At 43.4% G+C, this 9495-nt stretch overlaps 1 pseudogene; it reads left to right on the top strand.

Annotated features, from left to right (window-relative positions):
* The first annotated feature begins 7781 nt into the window (after window positions 1–7781).
* LOC126425593 (5S ribosomal RNA) lies at window positions 7782–7899 on the top strand (annotated as a pseudogene).
* The last annotated feature ends 1596 nt before the right edge of the window (window positions 7900–9495 follow it).

Raw genomic sequence — 9495 nt, 5'->3', positions numbered from 1 at the left:
AGGATCCTACGGTCTTGGCGTGCATCCGTGCGTCGCTGCGGTCCGGTCCCAGGTCGACGGGCACGTGCACCTTCCGCCGACCACTGGCGACAACATCGGTGTACTGTGGAGACCTCACGCCCCACGTGTTGAGCAATTCGGCGGTACGTCCACCCGGCCTCCCGCATGCCCACTATACGCCCTCGCTCAAAGTCCGTCAACTGCACATACGGTTCACGTCCACGCTGTCGCGGCATGCTACCAGTGTTAAAGACTGCGATGGAGCTCCGTATGCCACGGCAAACTGGCTGACACTGACGGCGGCGGTGCACAAATGCTGCGCAGCTAGCGCCATTCGACGGCCAACACCGCGGTTCCTGGTGTGTCCGCTGTGCCGTGCGTGTGATCATTGCTTGTACAGCCCTCTCGCAGTGTCCGGAGCAAGTATGGTGGGTCTGACACACCGGTGTCAATGTGTTCTTTTTTCCATTTCCAGGAGTGTAGATAAGGAACAGCAAAGGGTCCATAATACTACCTTGGGGAACGCCAGAAATCACTTCTGTTTTACCCGATGACTTTACGTCAATTACTACGAACTGTGACCTCTCTGACAGGAAATAACAAATCCAGTCACATAATTGAGACGATGCTCTATAAACACGCAATTTCACTGCGAGCTGCTTGTGTGGTACCGTCTCAAAAGCCTTCCGGAAATCCAAAAATACGGAATCTACCTGAAATCCCTTGTCAATAGCACTCAACACTTCGTGTGAATAAAGAGCTAGTTGTGTTTCACAGGAACGATGTTTTCTAAATCCATGTTGACTGTGTGTCAATAAACCGTTTTCTTCCTGTACACGTTATGGAAATTGGTTATTCCGTCGCGAGTGAAACACGCTTCATCTATGACGATTATTTTGTTTACAAAATCATGTTGCGCACGTTGTAATGAAAGCCACTCTGAGAATTCTCGTCGCGGAGAGAAATCTTGCTCTTCCAACGCTTGCGCGCGTTGAATGTGGTAAGGCTGCATACTCTGCTCTTTCAGAGAGTGATGAACGACAGTGTGTGATACACCCACTTGGCGGGCGATTGTTCTAGTACTCTGCGTAGCATCCTCGTGGATGCGCTCCAGAATTTGTTCCTCAGCTTGCAATGTACACTCATCACGTCCTGGGCATCTGCCTTCCGCTCGGGGCAGTAAAGAGGCAGAATCTCTCAATATGTGCAAATTAAATACGTACTCGTAACCTGTATTCTGTCGTGATTTAGTTAATAATAGAACGAAAGGATATCAGAACAGATAGTACGTTTCCAATACAGAATTGAAGATAACTACTAAACTTTGTTGCGTATGAAACTCAAAACTATCGAGTAAAAGTAGAGAATTATGATGATACAAACCTTTGGTGAACAGAAACAAATGCCGATCGTGCAGGAAGTCTTTGTTGTGGGAAGCATTCTCGTTAAATTCGTACAGCTGCTCTCGCAACACCTTTCGCCTCGATATAAATTAAATGAATAATATAAATAAATAAATAATTTTTATTTTATTTAAAAACTCTCTCTCTCTCTCCCTCTCTAATACACACACACACACACACACACACACACACACATATATTCACAACGCAGTTTAATGCAGAAAACTGAGAATGTTGGTAACACTTAGAAAAACAAGTGAAACTGTGTATTAAAATGATGGCAGTTACAGTGATGTGTAACGTAAACAGTGAACTGTAAGATGTCCACCTGGTTGCCAGATGAGAAAAAGCAATTTGCTCAGGTGCAATGAATTTCAAGTTACCTGTAAGTACCTTTCCATTTGATAAAAAGAAGTTAAGGAACTGTTTTTAAATCTATAACCTAGATGTGAAACCATAACGTATGTGTAAAAATGGACAAATAATGTAAAGTTTGGAGACACCCACTGGAGATACCTTGTAAAAAAGGCGAAACGCTTCTGGGTGCATAAATAAAAATAAAAATTTCGATGTGCAGCATGTAAAAAAGGCATTTTCTCTGAAACAACTGCAACTTATGTCACTAGACGTTTTAAATCAGTTACTTGTGTTCTACTAACAGGATTAACTTGTACCATTTACACCCTGCATATACTTGATTGCTATGTTTGTGATGTGCGCGACTTTTCGATGACCCTGTACTGAACTGAAGTATCGTTCCTTTCGGTATGTCCCGTTCCGCGTCGCGCCTCACGTTTTAGCATATGAGCCCCCCCCCCCCCTCCCTCCCTAATGTGACCGACACTTCCTGTGGGCCGCAGCAGAGCGTGACGGCCTGTCCATCCCGTCAGCGGCCTGTGTGAGAGGTTGTTGGGGATTGGGGAGTCAGGGAGTGAAGTGCCACCGGCCAGGTTTCTGGGACGCCGGAAGCGCCCCGGGCCGCCTAGCTGAGTCGCCGCTTCCGGGTAGCGGTTTCGTCGTGACCGTCACTCCCTCTCTCTTTCCTTCGCCAGCCCCTGTCCACTGGTGTGCCCAAGCGGGACGAACCAGGGCGAAGCACCGGTTGACACGCTGGCGGACGTCTACACCACCCGATAGTTGATTTCTGCGCGCCGATGCCTCCACAGAACGTAGGAGAGGAAGTCGTAGAGTTTTAATTATCACCTCGCAAAAAAGAAGAAAAAAGAAGCTGCGAGTATGAAACTTGTGACATGTCAGTGGACGCCCCAAGATAAGGAAACAACGGGCGTGGGAAAGGGGCTGGACATTTATCACGGGTCATTTGCTACTTCACAAGAGTCCAACAATCTCCTATTGCACAGATACCAAAACACTAATAAAATACGAATGATTCAGCGTGTTACTCCAAAATTTCTTCAGTGAAACCAAAAGAAAGCAGGCGTTGACAGTGTTAAAATTACCGAAGTCACGGCTGCAAAATACTAACACGAATTCTGTTGTGGACTGACAAGACAGCCAGTCCACAGTGACGGGTAACCGAAAGGGACGCACTTAAACTCACGCAGGCTGGCGTGAGGTCTGAAACAGGATACGTAATGAATGCTATAAAGAAAAGTACGTAGCTTCTGGAATACTTAACTTTAATCCACAATTGGTGAACATTGGTCTTGTTACTGTACATGCTTCATTAGATACATAGCAAAGGATAAATGGCGCCTTGCTAGGTCGTAGCAATTGACTTAGCTGAAGGCTATTCTAACTATCGTCTCGGCAAATGAGAGCGTAATTCTCAGTGAACCTTTCATAGCAACGTCGGCTGTACAACTGGGGCGAGTGCTAGTAAGTCTCTCTAGACCTGCCGTGTGGCGGCGCTCGGTCTGCAATCACTGATAGTGGCGACACGCGCGTCCGTCGTATACTAGCGGACCGCGGCCGATTTAAAAGGCTACCACCTAGCAAGTGTGGTGTCTGGCGGTGACACCACAAATTCTTTACAGACGAATGGAAAAATTGTTAGAAGCCGGCCTCAGGGAAGATCAGTTTGGATTCCGAAGAAATGTTGGAACACGTGAGGCAATACTGACCCTCCGACTTATCTTAGAAGATAGATTAAGGAAGGCAAACCTACGCTTCTAGCATTTGTAGACTTAGAGAAAGCTTTTGACAATGTTCACTGGGCCGGCCGCTGTGGCCGAGCGGATCTAGGCGCTTCAATCCGGAACCGCGCTGCTGCTACGGTCGCAGGTTCGAATCCTGCCTCGGGCATGTATGTGTGTGATGTCCTTAGGTTAGTTAGGTTTAAGTAGTTCTAAGTCTAGGGGACTGATGACCTCAAAAGTCCCATAGTGCTTGGAGCCATTTGAACTAATGTTGAGTGGAATAATCTCTTTCAAATTCTGAAGGCGGCAGGGGTAAAATGCAGGGAGCGAAAGGCTATTTACAATTTGTGCAGAAACCAGATGGCAGTTATTAAGAGCCGAGGGGCATTAAAGGGAAGCAGTGGTTCGGAAGGGAGTGAGACAGTACTGTAGCCTATCCCCGATGTTATTCAATCTATATATTGAGCAAGCAGTAAAGGAAACGAGCCGGCTGCTGTGGCCAAGCGGTTCTAGGCGCTTCAGTCTGGAACCGCGCGACCGCTAAGGTCGCAGGTTCGAATCCTGCCTCGGGCAGTCAAGTGTGTGATGTCCTTAGGTTAGTTAGGGGACTGATGACCTTAGATGTTAAGTCCCATAGTGCTCAGAGCCGTTTGAACCATTTGAAAGGAAACGAAAGAAAAATTTGGAATAGGAATTAAAATTCATGGAGAAGAAATAAAAACTTTGAGGTTTGCCGATGATTGTAAATCTGGCAGAGACAGCAAAGGACCTGGAAGATTACTTGAACGAAATGGATAGTGTCTTGAAAGGAGGATATAAGATGAACGTCAACAAAAGCAAAATGAGCATACTGGAACGTAGTCGAATTAAATCCGGTGATGCGGAGGGAATTAGGTTAAGAACTGAGGCACCTAAGGTAGTAAAGGAGTTTTGCTATTTGGGGAGCAAAAACACTGATGATGGTCGAAGCAGAGAGGATATAAAAATATAGACTGGCAATGGTAAGGAAAGCGTTTCTTAAGGAGAGAAGTTTGTTTAACATCGAATTTAGATTTAAGTGCTAGGAAGTCTTTTCTGGAAGTATTTGTATGGAATGTAGGCATGTATGGAAGTGAAACATGAACGATAAATAGTTCAGACGAGAGGAGAATAGAAGCTTTTGAAATGTGGTGCTACATCATCCATTGGTTGGCTATACCATCAATCCCATAAAACTAATCTAATAGGTAAAACCACTTCTTTGAAATGTATGTGCCGGAAACACAAAAAAAAGCATCTTCAACACTCTTTTTAACACGGAACAAAGAAATGGTGGTATACAGTCGACACCCACTTCAGGGCGGTTGGTGAGCCCTCAGAAGTGTTACGCGACATTCTCACGAGGCAGCAGCGCCTAGCAGCAGAATCGCCGGTATGCCACATTTCCTGACGCTGATATTGCGCGTTATCAGGCAGTACCTGAATCTCCTCTACGTGGCACGAATGCTGATTGCGGAAGCTCAGAACCGGCTGCCAAACCCCAATTCCAGATTCGATACGGGGGTGTTTCGACGATCGACGAGTAGTAATATTGGGAAATCGGTTTATGGAAAGCTAGATTCGAGACAATAAACAAATGGAGAGCAGGGTAGGGTAGCTTGGGCGAGTGAGGGACTGTCTCCGGAAACACGAAAATTTGGTCGGGCTAGGAACAATCGACTGCGGTGTATGATATAAGCACGAGAGCTGAAAACTGTTTGCAGGATACTGTGGCGAAATAAATAAAAAAAATTAAATTTTTGGTTTTTTGAAAAGAGGAAAAATTATGGACATGGAACTGTAGCTTTAGAATTTTTGAAAGGCTTTTTACGGACTGTACTGACCGGCTTGAATGCGGACAAATTCAGTGCTGCGTGAAATTTGGTTGTAATATAATTTACCATTCCGATTAATTACATTTTTGAATTCTACGTCATTGTTGATTTATTCAGAGTTCTCACCTTAGACATAAAATTCGTCCTTCTGCCACAATATTCATTAGTCACCATCGATGTTCTTCTGTTTTTTGACCGTGTGTACCTTCCTGAGTCGGCATCGGTTCACTTCACGAAGACGGTGGAAACCAAGGAATACAATGCTACGTCGCTTTAAATAGTTCTCGTAAAACTTAGATACTTCTCACTATTTTTTATTCACAATACAATAAGGCTTGCTCTGCTCATCTCACAAACCATAAACACTAACAATGTGGCTGCCTTTCCGCGCACACCAAAAATTACGTCCATCCTCTACAAGGCAACAATCGAAAGTGTCTCTTAGCTCCTTCTTGGAGTATGAAACAAAAGAGGATCCAATGTGAACATTACAAAGATTATAATCTACATGCCTCTCAATTTAATCTTTAGCGCACCCTTCAAGGTATTGTATGTCTCTGCGTCGGAATGTGTCATTACAATACGCTATTTTCCTGTTTTAGAAACATGATTCGGATTGTTCTTATTGTGATTAATTATAACATCTAAATAGCGTTTATGGTAATATTCCCACGAAAAGTTATTTTTATGTAATTAAAACTTAAAAATTGTTAAATATCAAGTTTGGCCACGTGATCGAAAACGCTGTGTTATTGGCTGAAGTTCTGGTGGGGTCAGAGATTAAACGTAAGACGAGACTATACGTGTGTCATAAGTGTTAGCCGCAGTTACGAGGTTTTTACATGCTTTTTCTGCAAACAGCTTACCTATTTAGTGAAGAAAAACGCAATTACAGCTTTTAAGTAGTAGTAGAAAGAGGTTTTGTGGACGCTGATAGTGGCATCCTTGCGAAAGCTGATAAATTTATGCTCGATCAATTTGGAGTGGCGATAAGTGGAACGATGGGCATTCTTGTCTCTGCTCCCTGCAACATCATTAAACTCGCTCAAAACTGAGGATTGTAGAACTTTTGCAAATGGGTCATTATATTATACTAGATTGTTAACTATCAGTCATGAGCTACTGCCCAAAGCAGAATAAAATTATTCTTGACAAACCTTAGTGCTGATTTACTCTCCAGAACACTCTCACCAGGTGCTTTGTGGCGCAACGGACAGCGTATTTGAGTGCGGATAGAAAGGTCACACGTTCGGGTACTGGTAACGTAATACATTTTTAAAGTTTTACACGAAATGCGAAAACAGCGTAAGCAATAGCTGATTTTAGCACTTGTTTCGATTGTGGGATGTAGTATATATATCTCCATATTAATCTGAGAAATGGACGACAGAGGATAAATGCATTTACTTTACGAAAAAACAATTCACATTTTCTGGAAAGCATTGCTACTACCATACAACGAGATGTAGGACGAAGAGGTTTTCTGTATGAAGAGGTATAAAGCGTGTACAACACGCAATTAGCACAAACGTGACGGTTGCGATATTCGTGAGTGTAAACTATGTCAGTGTCTGAAGCAGACTTACTTCATCTATATGTAAGATGATGAAACTTCATAAGTTTAGACAACAAGAATCCCTAGCTGGACAGTACCAAGATAAAAAGCGTTTTTTGCAATAAAATAAAAAGTGTGTGGCTACATGAACTAGAAAATATCGTTTTGAACGTGACGTGTTTGAACAGCGATTGCAAATGTAAGGGCATGTAGACAGCAAGGAAAAAATAATTTTCAGGTCTGATCGGTAAGGTGAAGTTTTGTAGTTGTGACTGAGTTTTCATATGAGAGGACTGTCAAGGGGTTTTACAAGCAGATTGAAATATTCTTTCGGGTTGCATTCGAACTAGCGATCTGTGGACATCATCTTGTTAAATTCGACGCTCTACAGTTCTAACAAGTGAGCTACCGAATAATTTAAATGAAAGTGGGTAAAATGGCAGTTTTCACGAAGAGTTTAATTTCGTCGAATGACGCTGTCCTTCCTTGTAATAGTGGAAAAACATATCTCTGAGGTAAATTAATGTCAACACATTTTAATTGAGTTTGTTAACTTGTGCGTCGACGTGGTGACAGTCTGCCGGTACAGTGGAACCACATTTTACGCATCTTACCATTGTCTGGAAGGCTCAGTAACAACTTTTCAGGAGTTTTTATAGATGTATTTGTACAGTATGGTACTCCACACCATTTGTAACCCATTTTCCGAAACATAAATTCCAAAACAAGACGTCACTGTGAATTAGCATTATGACAGTAGGGGCACCGAGCTAGCCAATGACGTCTCAGGCATCACATGACTCGAATGGAGCGTTTTGGCGGGTTTTCGGATTACCTGAATTTTATTTCCGATTTTATAAAAGAATACTGGGGCAACGGCCTTGCCGCAGTGAATACACCGGTTCCCGTGAGATCACTGAATTTAAGCGCTGTCGGGCGTGGCCAGCACTTGGATGGGTGACCATCCAAGCCGCCATGCGCTGTTGCCATTTTTCGGGGTGCACTCAGCCTCATGATGCCAACTGGGGAGCTACTCGACCGAATAGTAGCGGCTTCGGTCAAGAACACCATCATAACGACAGGGTGAGCGGTGTGCTGACCCCACGCCCCTCCTATCCGCTTCTACATCTACGTCTACATACATACTCCGCAATCCACGGTGCGTGGCGGAGGGTACCTCGTACTACAACTACTCCCTGTTCCACTCCCAAACAGAACGAGGGAAAAATGACTGCCGATATGCCTCTGTACGAGCCCTCATCTCTCTTATCTTTTGTGGTCTTTCCGCGAAATGTAAGTTGGCGGCAGTAAAATTGTACTGCAGTCCTCAAATGCTGGTTCCCTAAATTTCCTCAGTAGTGATTCACGAAAAGAACGCCTCCTTTCCTCTAGAGACTCCGACTCGAGTTCCTGAAGCATTTCCGTAACACTCGCGTGATGATCAAACCTACCAGTAACAAATCTAGCACCCCGCCTCTGAATTGCTACTATGTCCTCCCTCAATCAGACCTGATAGGGATCCGAAACGCTCGAGCAGTACTCAAGAATAGGTCGCATTAGTATTTTGTAAGCGGTCTCCTTTACAGATGAACCACATCTTCCCAAAATTCTACCAATGAACCGAAGACGACTATCCGCCTTCCCCACAACTGCCATTACATGCTTGTCCCACTTCATATCGCTCTGCAATGTTACACCCTAATATTTAATCGATGTGACTGTGTCAAGCGGTACACTACTAATGGAGTATTCAAACATTATGGGATTTTTTTTCCTATTCATCTGCATTAATTTACATTTATCTATATTTAGAGTTAGCTGCCATTCTTTACACCAATCACAAATGCTGTCCAAGTCATCTTGTATCGTCCTACAGTCAGTCAACGACGACACTTTCCCGTACACCACAGCATCATCAGCAAACAGCCGCACATTGCCATCCACCCTATCCAAAAGATCATTTATGTAGATAGAAAACAACAGCGGAGCTACCACAGTTCCCTGGGGCACTCCAGATGATACCCTCACCTCTGATGAACACTCACCATCGAGGACACGGCGGTCGGATGGTCCCGGTAGGCTACTCGTGGCCTGAAGACGGAGTGCTTTTTTATATAAAAGAATACCGAAATCTAAGAGGAAAAAAAGCATTTTAGGAGTATAAAATGACATAATTATTAGTTTAACAAGGGGAGGGCGCCAATTGTGAAATTCAGATTCGATTCATACTGCGCATAATAAAAGCTCATGGCAAAGCACCAAGATGCACTTCTCAGCCGTTGTCGTGAAGATCGACAGTTAAAAGAAACCTTTGCGGTGAAATACTCTCTACGATTAATAATTTTCTACAGCGTCGTGGCGCAGCGGTAAGCGCTCGGGTTTGTAATCCGAAGCTCGCCGGATCGAATCTCGCGCCATGCAACATTTTTTTTGTATTTGTTTTTTGTAATTCAAATGTGTATATATATATATATGTATGTATATATATATATATATATATAGTATTTGTTTTTTGTAATTCATATATATATATATATATATATATATATATATATATATATATATATATATATATATATAAAATT

Source organism: Schistocerca serialis, chromosome 10 (assembly GCF_023864345.2).
Source record: "Schistocerca serialis cubense isolate TAMUIC-IGC-003099 chromosome 10, iqSchSeri2.2, whole genome shotgun sequence".
Lineage (NCBI taxonomy): Eukaryota > Metazoa > Arthropoda > Insecta > Orthoptera > Acrididae > Schistocerca > Schistocerca serialis.
The sequence above is the reverse complement of the archived record's forward strand: the minus strand, read 5'-3'. Positions and strand labels throughout refer to the sequence as shown.